The 14086-nt window shown below is 39.7% G+C and overlaps 1 protein-coding gene across 7 annotated transcripts in view; it reads right to left on the reverse strand.

Annotated features, from left to right (window-relative positions):
- The window catches only part of TEAD1 (TEA domain transcription factor 1), a 305630-nt gene that overhangs the window by 93851 nt on the left and 197693 nt on the right, over window positions 1-14086 (reverse strand). Inside the window, exon 1 of one of the 7 annotated variants that reach the window (XM_043969525.1) lies at window positions 524-630. The exons of the other annotated variants lie outside the window; for them this stretch is intronic. The gene's annotated coding sequence lies outside the window, so the exon portion shown is untranslated. Of the gene's footprint in view, window positions 1-523; window positions 631-14086 lie in introns of those variants that run through there. 7 annotated transcript variants of the gene reach the window in all.

The following is a 14086-nucleotide window of genomic DNA, read 5'->3' on the forward strand; positions in this document are numbered from 1 at the left end:
AGGTGCATATTCAGGCCAGGACAATTTGAGGAAATTAGAGCACCAGAAAGGCCTGGCATGGACTCACGGCAGCAACAGAGATCCATAAAAGGAACCCCAGGTTTATTCTTTTAGCCAGAACTCTTTGAATGAAGAGCAAAAAGGGAAAGGTTTCTCAGGTACAACAGTTGGCGAGCTGGTTCCCTTTCAATCTGCTGTCTCTGTCCTTTATCTTAACTTACATCTATAAACATTCTTTAAAAAATAATTTATTCATGCTTTTTTATTTTTTAACATTTTCATTGGAGGAGGGGTGGGGATGGAGGCAGAGAATCCTTTCTTGTAACAAAGGAGAAAAACAGTTAAACCAAACCAAACCAAACCAAACCAAACCAAACAATACAACTGCTACTCTCAAGAGAGTATGAGACATTCCACATCCATAATCTTCCACCTTCTTACCAAGGAGAGAGAAGAGCTACATGCAATTTTTGAAGTAAGGACATTAGAAAATATTAGTTTCAGCTTGAACCTTATTCACCACCTTGAAGTTTTGTCTCTTTTCATTCCCAACTCCAATTGTCCTCATGTCACTCCAACACAGAAAAGCTATACCCTGCGAAGGCATCTCAAAGTGAAATTATCCAGCAAAAACCCTTGTGTGGATAAAAGGTTCCACAAGTCAACAGCTGCTTAAGCAGTTTAAACCAACAAGCAAGATGCCCTCTATTTAAATGTTATGAGGGAATCTATTTTAAGCTTTTAAAAATATTATGGGCAGGTGTTTAAGTAGAACGCACACTGTGTTCTGGGAGGGCTGGGGCTGGGGGCTGGGGGCTGGGCACCACTCTATGCAGGCAGCATTTTGTTCAGACAATCTTGCTCCAGCGAGTCACGTGACAGAGGCCAAATAAACAGCATCTGGGGATTTTCAATTACAGACCTTCACCCAGCATGCCTGCACTGTAATCTCTACCAGATGAGGCTCAGGCCTCACTATTTTCAATAATTCACACACTGTGTACACATAACATGACAATAAGGGCATTCATAGAGCCGCCTGATTCGGAGATCAAAGGCACCAAATGGCCAGCTGTAAGCATGCTCACTGCTGAATAATTCATTCTTTTCACAGGCTTGAAAAAACGCTCAGCAGGCCTTGGCAAGCTCCGGCTCTTTCCTGTGCGGTGTGCTGAGCTGCCATTCTGAACGAGGTGCGGCCCCTGCCCGCTGCCCAGGAGTCAGAGAACCGACCGATTCCACGGACGTTTGTGAGCATTCACATGCTCGATTCCTGGGGCACTCGAGTCCACAAGCTGTGTCTTCAAGAGGAGAGCTGAGGGAGGGGGAGGGGGATGGTGGAGGAGGAGGAGGAGGAAGTGGAAGAGAGATGGAGATCAGACACAGAATCTGCTCTGCTTGTGGGGGAAGAACAGTCTCAGCAGGTGTTCAATGAAAACAAAACTGTTCTCAAAAGACTAGAGGACTGCCATCAGTCTTCCTCACTGTATGTGTATACAAACATACATACATATATACAAACAGGAAAACCATTATAGATGCATATATTCTTTCATATATATATAAAATATTAGAGACTATTATACATGCAGATATTCTTTCATATATCTCTATCTATCATCTATCTAATGACCATCGTGTTAGCCCAGAATATCAGTCCATTTTCAGTTACTTAATTGCTATTTGTACTTTGAATAGTATAAATGCTTGAAAAAATGTTAATAAAAAATGATGCACACATAAAACCTTTTTAAAAACTTTCAAGTCCTTGATGAAACACTTGGTGTTCTTAGGTGGGGTAAGGGAGAGTTTTGGACTTGAGTCTGGAAGAGCTGGATTTGAATCCTCCCTCAAATAAACCCATAGTAAGCACTTAATAAGTGGCAAGTCACAAACTCAACATCAGCTTCTCCATCTGTAAAATATGGGGGGCGGGGGGGGGGACCTCACAGGGTCTGAGGGTCAGATGAGGTAATACACATGAAGCAGTCGAATAAAATTGTAGATAACAGACATGCTGTCACCTAAGGAAGCTGAGAACTGCGCTAAGACTTTGAGACAAACTCTAAAAATGTATGTGACTATTGTCTAACATGTCTTTTAGCCACCATGAAGTAGTACTGAGTGACATTTTCTTATCTCCTTTATGATATCAAAGCCCTCAAAATTCGCCAATCTTCTTTGTCTTCTACTGGGAGAGAAAGAGGAACTCAAGAATCTGGCTGCTTCATAATATCAAGATTTCTTAGATGTCAATCAATTCAAGGCCTGACAGAATGGAGTAATCATGACCTGCCTCCTTCTCCCCATAACCCCCCCATCCCGCCCCGCCCCCCTTCACAGCAAACACATGCTGCTTACCAGCTGTGGGCTGGGTATTTTTACACCCTTTTCTCTATCATTCAGAATGGTTTCCTCTTAATCACAATAATCCCCAAAGTGCTAAAACATATCAATCGTCTTTTAAGCCCTGCCTACAAAAGGCCGGCTGTCTGGCTTTTATGGCCTTGTCCAATTGCAGCTGATACTTCATTCAACTACAAATCCAATTTAGCAGCTACAAGAGGTTTAGCATCCCTGAAAAAATATGGGGGTTGATCTCACGTTCTTAAGTCAGCAAATAGAGGGTGTCCCAAAAGTCTTGGTGCAGCTTTTTAAGTTTCAATAGCTCAAAGACTTTGGGGATACCGTGTATTCTTCTCCCATATTATTTCAGGGTTCTTTCCTTTACTCCCCATCATATTTTTGCTTGTGTTTCCACTCCCTGTCCAACACACACACACACACACACACACACACACACACACACACACACACACACACACACACACCTGCCATATGACCAAGCAGTTTAGCCTCTACAGAGAATGTCTCCCAAAGCCAAGAGAATAGAGTGACTTCTTTTTAGAAAGAGTGAATGTCTGTTTCTATTAAAAATAATCATTTCTAGCCAATATTTAGGGAAAACAATAATTGTGGCATGAAGCTTCTTTCATCATAATTTTTAACAAGTAGGAATGGATGTTATGGTCATTATCCAAATGAGTCTGCCCCTCTTGCAGGGTGAAATAGATACCTTCTTGTAATCAAGTTGGTCTAAATTAATTCTATATTGAAAAATCGTAAAGGACTCAATTTTATGAAATTGTGAAATTAACAAAAAAGTGAAGAAATGTACTCAAGTCCCCTAAAGGTTTAGAGTTTTTCAAAAATAAGACAAGACTCTGCAAAGAATCCCCAGAGGAAAGAACGGTAGGGACTTTTAATTCAGAAAGAACACATCAACAACAAGATGGTCTTGTGTTTGATGTAGTACTGTAATTTATAAAGGAAAATGGAAATGGTTTAACAAAAACACCAAGTGTAGATTCCCTTAATATTAGGCTTTGTAGTCAATAATTGCTTATATATTCCAGCTTCAGCTTTAAAGATAACCAAAAAGTAACCACAGAAACATCTGGTTGAAAAATAGCTTTCAGTGAACATAAATGAGATGCATGAGATTCTGGTTGGCATAATTTCAAATCGTGTATTATTCCATATATGTAGTATTTATTTCATGTGGGTTTAAAACTTTACTCTTTTCTCTGAATGTTTTAAAGCACAAAACAGAATCACTAAAAAGAAAGGAAAAAAAAACACACAAAACAACCAAAGACGGCACAGTATGGAAGGCATTTACCATCTATGGAATAACAATCCATTAGATTAATATTTTGTCAATGTCACTTGTCACAACAAAAGCAGCGGCATTTATAATTTACTCTAAGCCTGGTTTAATTAAAATTCAAAAACCGCGACAAAGTGATATTGAATTTCATTTGCCACGTTGTAATTACTTACTTTGTAGCCTGCTATAAACAGTATTTTATTACATCCACAAAAATGCATTAAAAAAAAAAAAACCAACAGACTAAAATCCTTAGTCCTTGAAATACCCAAAGAAGGGGGGGGGGGGGAGAAAGCAAAAGGCCCCCTGGCATCAACTTGGCCATCTCTTCCTCTGGAGGATCATCTGTGCTTTCTCTTCCTCCCTAAGAACTCAGTTACTGACAACCTGGCAAGGTATAGGAGACACCGCTTCTCTGTCCTAATCTTAGTGACTTTGGGAGCTGGCTGTCTTACCTTTAGAACTCAGACTTACTGTAGTTTTCCCACTTAACAAAGAGGTTTGGATTTTACAGAGCCACCCTGGCCAAGGACAGTATAAAGAGTCTGACTTGGCCCAAAGCCCTTCCAAGGGAAAGACAATAGAACCTGTCGAGCATGATGGATGACTTAAAGGGCTTAAAATCATCATTTGCATTAGAAAAGATTTTTCAAAAAAATTAGCCAGATAAAAAGAAATTCAGCAGATGATTTCAAATGTTCTCATTCATCTTGCAAGTTTTCAGAAAGATTTCAGATGGTTAAGAACCATGTGTTTGGAGGTATTTCATTTTAGTATCACTTTGGGGGTATCTGAGACTGCGAGAAAACAAGGGGATCAATCCTGGACAAAGTTCAAGTTAAACACTCCTGAGTCCAATGAGAGGGGGTGAGGCAGCTTTCAACCTAGATTCTCTAAAAGAGTGGTCTATTTATTAGTGCTATCCAACCTTAGAACCAAGACACAACTACTCAGCCCAGAAACAGAGATTCTTGGGGTCTCAGAGAACAAGAAGTTCTCTTTGCTGCCTTTTGACTACATCAGTAAAAAAAATTAAGTATTTCGAGAACAGGACAGGTAAAGGAGACCTTCCACTGCTCTCACATAAGACTTTCTGTTTCTTTTGTCTGTTTTGGGTTTGGGGTTTGTTTTGGGTTTTTTTTTTTTTTGGCTGGGCAATGAGGGTTAAGTGACTTGCCCAGGGTCACACAGCTAGTGTCAAGTGTCTGAGGTCAAATTTGAACTCAGGTCCTCCTGAATCCAGGACGGGTGCTTTATCTACTGTGCCACCTAGCTGCCCCCTCCCATAAGACTTTCTAATAAGCTTTCTTCTCTCTATTTTACTATTTTTTTTAAAGCTAAACTAAAAGTCTATGCCATATCTCTTTGGTACCAAGAAGGAGATGGTTTGTTTCCAAGATGGCACAAGGAGTTATTTAAACTTGTGGACAGTAATCTAGAAAGCAGCTCATGTATCGGGACAGAATGTCTATGCAAGTACAGGTAGGTAGAGGCTGCTGCTAGACATTTGGAGGGCTCTAAGAAATGGTCACAAGAACTAGCAACCAACTGTTAACAATGATCCTGGATGCAAAGCCTGTTTGTATGTTATATTCCTCGTTTTGTTGCCTCTCATGATAGACTGTGAGCTCCTTGCTGGAAGGGACTGTCTTTGTCTCTCTTTGTATCCCCAGTGCTTAGCATAGTCCCTGGCATATAAGAAGCACTTAATAAATGTTTACTGATTTTATGTCATTTTATGATAAAACATTCATTTTTAATTTCCTAGATGTTTTAATAAGGAGGAGGAGATAACTGAGATAACTAGTACGGTGAGTTTGCTTGGGTTGGGAAATACTTCCTATAAATATACCAATCTCATCCAGAAGTTCTGCTTAATGAAAGATACTATGATTATCAAATATCAAGAGTTCACAACTGAGAAGAAAAATTAGAGAAAAGCAAGCCATAGAAATCCTGATCCAAGAGTTTACAACCTAACAAATCATTTGTAACAAAGATGTAGATTACAGTGTAGTATACACTTACCAAGTGTTACAAACAAGTTCTCATTCGTTTAAATCACTTGCAAATCTGTGAAACAAATCAGTGCTACTGTTCTTTCCTCTATGAATTGCTAGTTGTGAGCCTCACTCAGTAAAATCAAGTGATATGTATATATGTGTGTATATATATATATGAGAGAGAGAGAATATGAGAATGAATCCCTTTAGGGCATGTTCAACAGGAATATATGGAAGTAGACCTGATTCTGGATATGGGTGATGGAGGGGAACTCCCCTTCTTTCCTCTTTCCCCTTTCCCTTCTGAGTAGACCCCGATATCTTTTGATTACTTTCCATTGATATGATGACCGGAGCGGGGAGAGTCATACTCTGAAAAAATTTTTTAATTGGCTACTGAATGGGCACTCCCTAGATGGCTCTCTTCTTGCCAGTTTCAGGTGCAGACCTTATCTGGGTGTTTTAGAGCATCATCAGGTCTTGAGGACAAATCTGTCTAATCCCCCAACTCAGCCATTAACTATAAACTCATAGCCTCCTAAGCAAGCCAGTAACTAGGACAGGGCTGCCTCCCATTTGTGTTTTCTTCCTTCTGGTGCAAGGTTTTTCTGGTGAGTCTTCAAAAGGGAGTCAGCACATCCCTTTTCCTGGACACTAAAGCAGTAGGGTATTACCCACTGCAGGAGTTGCAACAACAGCATCAGTTGTAACAACAGTAAAAAGAGACAGGCCAAAGTGGGGTCTGCAATAGAGAGATGGACACAGAGAAAGAGTCAGACAGTCATACACAGAAACACCCCTGGCCCAGACCACTTGATATTGATCAAACTGTACTCAGTGATTATCTTCTCACATGACTGCACCTGTTACTGGATTCTGTTCAAATCATTCTGGGACTGTTTTAGCTTAGCTTTCTCTTTTCTGTGTGGGGAAAAATAACTTATTTCCTAACTGATTCACATTTGTACTGCTGAGTATCTTCTTACTTCTCACCCTGTTGGGGAGAACCCTTAAGACTAGAGCCCAAAACAGGATCATTCCTCAGGAATCTAAAGTGGGGGAAAAAGTGAAACACAAGGCAGGGCTAGTTCCGCTACTAAGAAAACAGGCAACCCTGAGCAATGAGCCCACTGTGAAATGGGAGGGCAGGCAAAGGCTAGGGGATTTGCACTAGTTGCCAGCCTCTGTGATCTCAGCCTAGTGACACCTACCTAATCACTGAACTAGAAATACAACTGATCATGTGACATAATTCTCTCTTATTCATACCATTCATCACTTAAAGATTTCAGTAAGTAGTAACAACTCTGGCTAGCCATAATTGAGATTAGAAGGAGAGCAAGAGAATGACATGTCATCCTTTAGGTAGATCTTGTTTGGGAACCATTTCAGTTGAAGTACAGATAGAGGAATGTTCGATATTGCTAGCACAGCCAACACACTGAAAAATTCTATCTTTGGGAAAAAAAATAATGCCTACACAACCCCTACAAGTTCAAGAACTTTGATCCACTGAGGATCAAATTCCATAAAAAAACAGAAGCAGGGAAGGATATGCACACATGCTTGAACCTTTTCTAAGAGCCCTACCTACAAGGGGTCAGCTACTTTTACATACAGACTGTTCTGTATGGAGCCAATTCCTCATTTTTCTCCACCACAGGTGATGAGGCAAGATTCCAGGGGCAGAGATGCTCCTCTTTCCATTTGCAAAATCTATAGAAGGCAGAAATATAATTGTTCAAGTCCATTCCACAAACACCATCCAGAATATTCAAAGACAGTAATCAAATTATATTGGTCAACCATGTTGATAGGGACAAATGGTGATTTGGGGAGGGTGGTTGAGACGTGCAGGGAAGCCTATAGGTATGGAATGTGGCATATGCTAGATATAAAGACTGGTTTGGTAGATTTTATTTAAATAGAACAGTTCAATGAGGTTTGAGAATGTGAATTACAGGAAATTGACATGTTAAAAGGAAAAGAAAAGAACTTTAAAAGTAAAAAAGCTACACAAATGCTACCATGTACTTAATGTAATGACCTTGAAGATGGACTCTGACTTTAGATGTTGTAAGTTTAGTCTCAGGACAAGGTAGATGGTCATTTATGATAAGATAATGCCTATTAATAAAGATGCTAAATCTTAACGGGGGAAAAAAACCCAGAACCAGAACCTATTTTAATTAAATAAGGTATCTAACATCTCTTTAAAATTTAACCAACCAATATCTTAATGAAGCAATGACAGGAGTATTCATTTGGAATGACTTGGGGGGGGGGGCGTCAATGGGGGTTAAGTGACTTGCCCAGGGTCACACAGTTAGTGAGTGTCAAGTGTCTGAGGCCAGATTTGAACTCAGGTCCTCCTGAATCCAGGGTCAGTGCTTTATCCACTGTGCCACCTAGCTTCCCCCTTGAATGACTCAAGCCCAGTCTTCCCAGTAGCTTTCCTTACTCACCTTCCTTAATAGGAGTGGGCAAGTTATGCAGCAAAGGGTACCATTTGCTGTACTGAAACAGTCTTGAAAAGCCTTGAAAAGCATAGGCTATATAAATGCTCATCATCTGACAGGCAGAGAACAGAGTTCAGACTTGGAGACTTGGACCTACAGCTTATGGATCCCTTCATCTGCAAAAGGCTTTGGCTGTTCTACAAACTGGGAAATGGGACCCAGAACATTCAGTAAAAAGCCTGATTCAGGGATTAATAAACATTCATTTGAAAACACATTGAGGTTTTTGGAAAGAAAAAAAAGGACCGCTAAGCTCAAAACAACTTTTAAAATACTTTTACTCAGCTAACTAAGTTTTTAAAAATAACTAAAGAACAATATATCCAAATAGAAACACTTTGATTGAATTTGTAAAAACTCACTCCTTTCAAATCCAGCTTGTTTTATTTGTTTGATTGACTGACTTAAAAGTAACCATGACTTCAAAATCCTAAACACTAGCTTTCCTTTAGAGTGGACCAGATCCTGCCTGCTGACAGAAACGGGGGCTGGCCCATTTGCAAATGATCTAGTATTGACACATGTGCTTTAATGTATGTGTATTTGCATGTGTATATATACATATTAAATACAAATATAATCTCTCTATATGTATACATACATAAATGGTGCAAGCATGCACATGTGGGGGACAGGGGGATGGGAGTGTAATACAGGGCTCTGATGTCTGGATCTCAGAGGAGCTACCTTCTTTTCTTTCTTTCTTTCTTTTGAGACAATTGGGGTTAAGTGACTTGCCTAGGGTCACACAGCTAGTAAGTATTAAGTGCCTGAGGGCGGATTTGAACTCAGGTCCTCCTGACTCCAGGGCCAGTGCTCTATCCACTGTGCCACCTAGCTGCCCCATGTCTCCTTTCTTAATCAACAGCAAAACAATCTGTGCCAACCACCTGTTATTTTGACCCCTTTCTCCCAAAGACAAAAGGAAACTGGAACCATCGATTGTATCCTCGAAGCTAGCTATGTGGGTCATTCCACTAAACCTGAAGATGTTTTCCAGAGAGGTGCCACGGCCCTGGTGTGATATGATATGAAAGAGAGCCCTTGGAGTTTTCTCTAGTCCTAGTCAGCCTTTTGTAACACTTATTTTTTGGTCCTCTTAGAACATCACAAACTGATAGACCTCCATTGGTAGTTATACATTCCCATGAACACACTTTGAAAAGGAAATAATGGAGCCTTGGCAAAATCTACTTTGTCTGTCTCACACACACACACACACACACACACACACACACACACATACACCCTTTAAAAGTCTCAAAATAAAGCACCATAGGCTCACTGAATGATTCGTTTTCAATCAATCACTCTTCTTTCCAAGGCATCGAAGTATCCATACGTACAGATTCATAAACTTAAGCTATTGCAAGAGGCCACAATCACTTTTTGGGAAATCTACCCCCAAAAATGATTGACAGAAGCATTTCCCCTTACAATTTTCAAGATGCAATAGCAGCAATGAGAAGAGAATAATTTTGTTTAAAACAAAAATTAAACGTACAACACAGGGGCAGCTAGGTGGCACAGTGGATAAAGCACCAGCCCTGGATTCAGGAGTACCTGAGTTCAAATCCAGCCTCAGACACTTAACACTTACTAGCTGTGTGACCCTGGGCAAATCACTTAACCCCAATTGCCTTACCGGAAAGAAAAAAAAAAAAAGTACAACACAAACCATAAAGTGTGTTTAACTGAGCACAAAAAAAGGAAATATAAACTATTAATAATCACTTAACAATGCATGACATATCCATAATAACAAAAAAGGTACAAATAAAAATAATTTTGTGTTACTGTGTCATAACATTTCAAATGAAAAGAATAAAAGCAACTTGGTGAGACAAGGTTAGGGTTAGTGGTGAAATAGATCACTCAGTCATTGATAGTAGAACTGTAACCTAGTAAACTCTTTCTGAAAGGTAATCTGGCAGGACACATTAAAAGCTGCAAAAATCAGCATACCTTTGACTAAACTTCTTGCTAGACAGAATGTAATAAAAGAACAACAATTTTTTAAAAGCTATCTGTCCAAAGATTTTTATAGCAGCATTTGATGTCATTGAATAAATCTAGGAGCAACAAAAAATGTAAGGTTCCCATCCAGCTAGAAATCTGTGATCTTTGATTTTAAAAGATTAAATAAATTATGTAATGAATTTGCAATTGAGACCGACAAGTATAAGGAACACAAATACAGACATAACGTTAAGCACAAATAATGGCAAAATCAATGTAATTATTTTTGCTGATATTTTATAAAAGATTTATTTATAATAAAAGTATTTTTAACAAAATATGTTCAGCAAATCAAAATGAACCACAGCTGAACTCCAGAGCATGTTGGCAGCATCTGCAAATACATAACCTGATGATCAAGATAAAAAAATTTTCCATCTGGAGGTGGTCCCAGGCTCCATTCAGCCCAGTTTGCTGCTTCTGACATTTTGTACCCACAATGACATCAACCTTGAAAGGTCAGGTGTTCCACAGAGCCTCCCTAGTATCCCATTAACTAATTAAGTACGATTTTATAAAATACTGTCTGTAACTAGATACATTTTCAGCTTGTTGCTCCTCATGGGCAAAAAATATCTGAAGTCTACTCCTTATTATGGAAGGTACTAATTTATTTTATTTGCCTTAACCCTGCCTCTTTCAATTTGTATGGAGTTTGTTTTCATTCTAGGATTTGGTGATTTAGTTAATAAACCCATATCCTAGTGAGTCCAAACCCTTCATTTTACAGATGAGGAAACTGAGTCACAGAGAGGATCGTGTAAGATTGTTCACCCACATTCACGTGGATATCGAAGTCAGGATCTGAACCAACACCTATCAGAACCCAGAAGCAGTAACCAATCCATTATGGCATGATATTACCTACTCTATGTCAACAAGCGGCTGAGTACAATGGAAATAGTGGTGGATTTGTAGCCTGAAGGTCGGGGTTCAAATTCTGACACTTCTTATTTTGATCTGTAAGGCCTTAGTTAAAAAGTCCATTAATCTCACTGCACTTTAGTTGCCTCACCAATCTTGTGATGGGATTAGACCAAGAAGCTTCTATTGGGGGGGGGGGGGGAGGGAGGAGAGGCGGGCCCATGAGGGTTAAGTGACTTGCCCAGGGTCACACAGCTAGTAAGTGTCAAATATCTGAGGCCAGATTTGAACTCAGGTCCTCCTGAATCCAGGGCTGCTGCTCTATCCACTGCACAACCTAGCTCTCCCTAACGAAGAAACTTCTAAGTTAGATCCTTTTTACCTCTAAATCTTTATCATATAATTCCAGATGCAGCCACCTCTCATCCTCTCAATCTACTTTGTCTCTCCATCCACCCCCAAGACCTACCTCTGCAAACAGCAGATCCTTAATAATGTTTTCTTGTTGGATTTATTATATTATACAAAAAGATGACTGACCAAAACCTTTTTTAAATCCCCCTACTAAGAGTTCCAAGTGAGATCATGTTACACAGTAATCACTATTATTGCTGAAACTCAATCTTCTTTTCAGGTTAAAAAGACCTAGAAAGTTCTGCTTTTAGTCCCAGTGCCTTGATCATTTTGCCAGCCTTCTACAAGCCTTTAAAAATTTTTCAGCAAATATTAAGTGCCCAAAATATAACAATGATTAAAATAATGGCTAGTATTTAAATAATGGTATTTTAAGTTTGGCAAAGCACTTAAAATTATTATCTCATTTTATTCTCACAAGAATTCTGGGAGGTAGGTGCTGTTATTATCACCCCATCTTACAGATGAGAAAAATGAAACAAGTTATGTGACTTGCTCTGGGTCCCCCAGTGAGTGTCTGAGGCTGAACTGGAACTCAGGTCTTCCTGACTCAAGACCCCATGCTCTCTGTCCACTCATCCATCAAGCTGCCTCTTATGAACAGCAACCCATGCCAGTTCTGCTGCTTCCTTCTGAGGGCAGAACAATCAGAATGGCAAAGAATTCTAGGTCATATATAAAATAAGAAGTACCAGCTTTGGGCAAAGCCTATCCAGAAGAGTTGGGTAAAAACATCTTCTCGTTGATTTACAACATACCTTGCCAAAGACCCATTCCCACAAAAACTTTTTAAAAATATGAACACTCGGGGCAGCTAGGTGCCCCAGTGAATAAAGTACCGGCCCTGGATTCAGAGGGACCTGAGTTCAAATTTGACCTCAGACACTTATTATCTGTATGACCCTGGGCAAGTCCCTTAACCCTCATTGCCCTACAAAAGAAAATAAAAAATAAAAGAATGAACATTCAGCCAAGGCAACTAATACTGTAACCATAGTGTTATGTGTCTAGTATTTTAAAAATTGGAATAACTATTAGTAACATCTGAGAATGGCCTCATATCACCGGAAGATACTCAAGGCTTAAAGAAGGGATAAAAAAAGACAGTATTCAAAGAAGCCTTGAATGACTCATCCAGCACACTGTAATGAAGAAACATTTATTCAGCCACGCTAAGCAGAACACTGTTACTAAGATATAGGGGAGTTACAAAGACTCTGCCCTTAACCTTAAAGAACCTATAGAATATCAGAGGAATAAGATGCCAAGAGCTACATGAGCAATTTATAATATGCTATTTGGGATATGATGGAAAATATCATTATATTGGGATTGGTGGGGAGAGAGACTATCAGATCAAGTCAAATAAACAAACATTTATTAAATGCTTACTATGGGCTAGACAGCTAAGTGGCTCAGTGGATAGAGTGCTAGGCTTAGAAGAAAAAAGGCTCATTATTATGAGTTCAAATCTGGCCTCAGACACTTGGTAGATGTGACCCTGGACAAGTCACTTCACTATGTTTGCCTCAGTTTCCTCCTCTATAAAATGAGCTAGAGAAGGAAAAGGCAAACCACTGCAGTATCTTGTTAATAAAACCCTCAAAAGGGATCATGAAGAGTCAGACATGACTAAAAAAAATGACTAAATACCACCACCATCACCCAAATGGATATCCCTTTGTTATCATCTATGCCTGAAATGACTGACCAAAATGGGCTAGGCTCTGTGATAACCAAAGGGGAGTAGATATTTTTTTTTAAAGTAAATACCTACCCTCAAAGAGCTACCATTCTAAAGTGAGAACCAGTGGAAGCAGCCATGTATCTCAAAGATAAATCTCAGTTCAAAGACACTAATAGCATATGTGAATAGAGGAGTAGGAAAGAGTGCTTACAATGATCTCTTGAAGAAAGTGAAACTTGAGCTGGGTCTTAAAGGAAGGCATAGGAATCAGGAGGAAGGGATGATTAGAGAGAGCATTCCAGGCATGGTGGACAGCCAGTCCAAAGTCAGAGAGTCCAGAGATGGAGCGTCCTAAGTCAGGAACACACAGACCATTGTAACTGGATCACAGAGGACGTGGTTGGTAGTAAAGTCAATACCGGAATGACAGGAAGGGGCCAGGTCATGAAGGGCTTTAGAAATCATACATTTGTTAAATGCTTTAGCAGGTTTGTATAGAAGATGCATTTCTAGTACTGGAGAAAATACTTAAAGCTTAGGATCACTAGTTTCTAACTAGATGGACAGGTTCAAGCAGTAGTGGGACACTCTTAAATACTCGAGGGGAGGGGCAGCTAGGTCGTACAGTGGATAAAGCACTGGCCCTGGATTCAGGAGGATCTGAGTTCAAATCTGGCCTCAGACACTTGACACTAGCTATGTGACCCTGGGCAAGTCACTTAACCCACATTGCCCAGCAAAAACAAAACAAAAAACAAAAACAAAAACAAAGACCTCAAAGGGATCTCTTTCCAGGTCTCTCTCACAGGAGCTGTTTAAGCAAATATGTGGATGTACCTTGTTTGGTATTCATTAATCTTAGCAACTGGCTTAGAGCATGGCTGCATAAATAGGTCCAAGAAATCTGAGA

This window comes from Dromiciops gliroides, chromosome 6, assembly GCF_019393635.1.
Source record: "Dromiciops gliroides isolate mDroGli1 chromosome 6, mDroGli1.pri, whole genome shotgun sequence".
NCBI classification, from domain to species: Eukaryota; Metazoa; Chordata; class Mammalia; order Microbiotheria; family Microbiotheriidae; genus Dromiciops; species Dromiciops gliroides.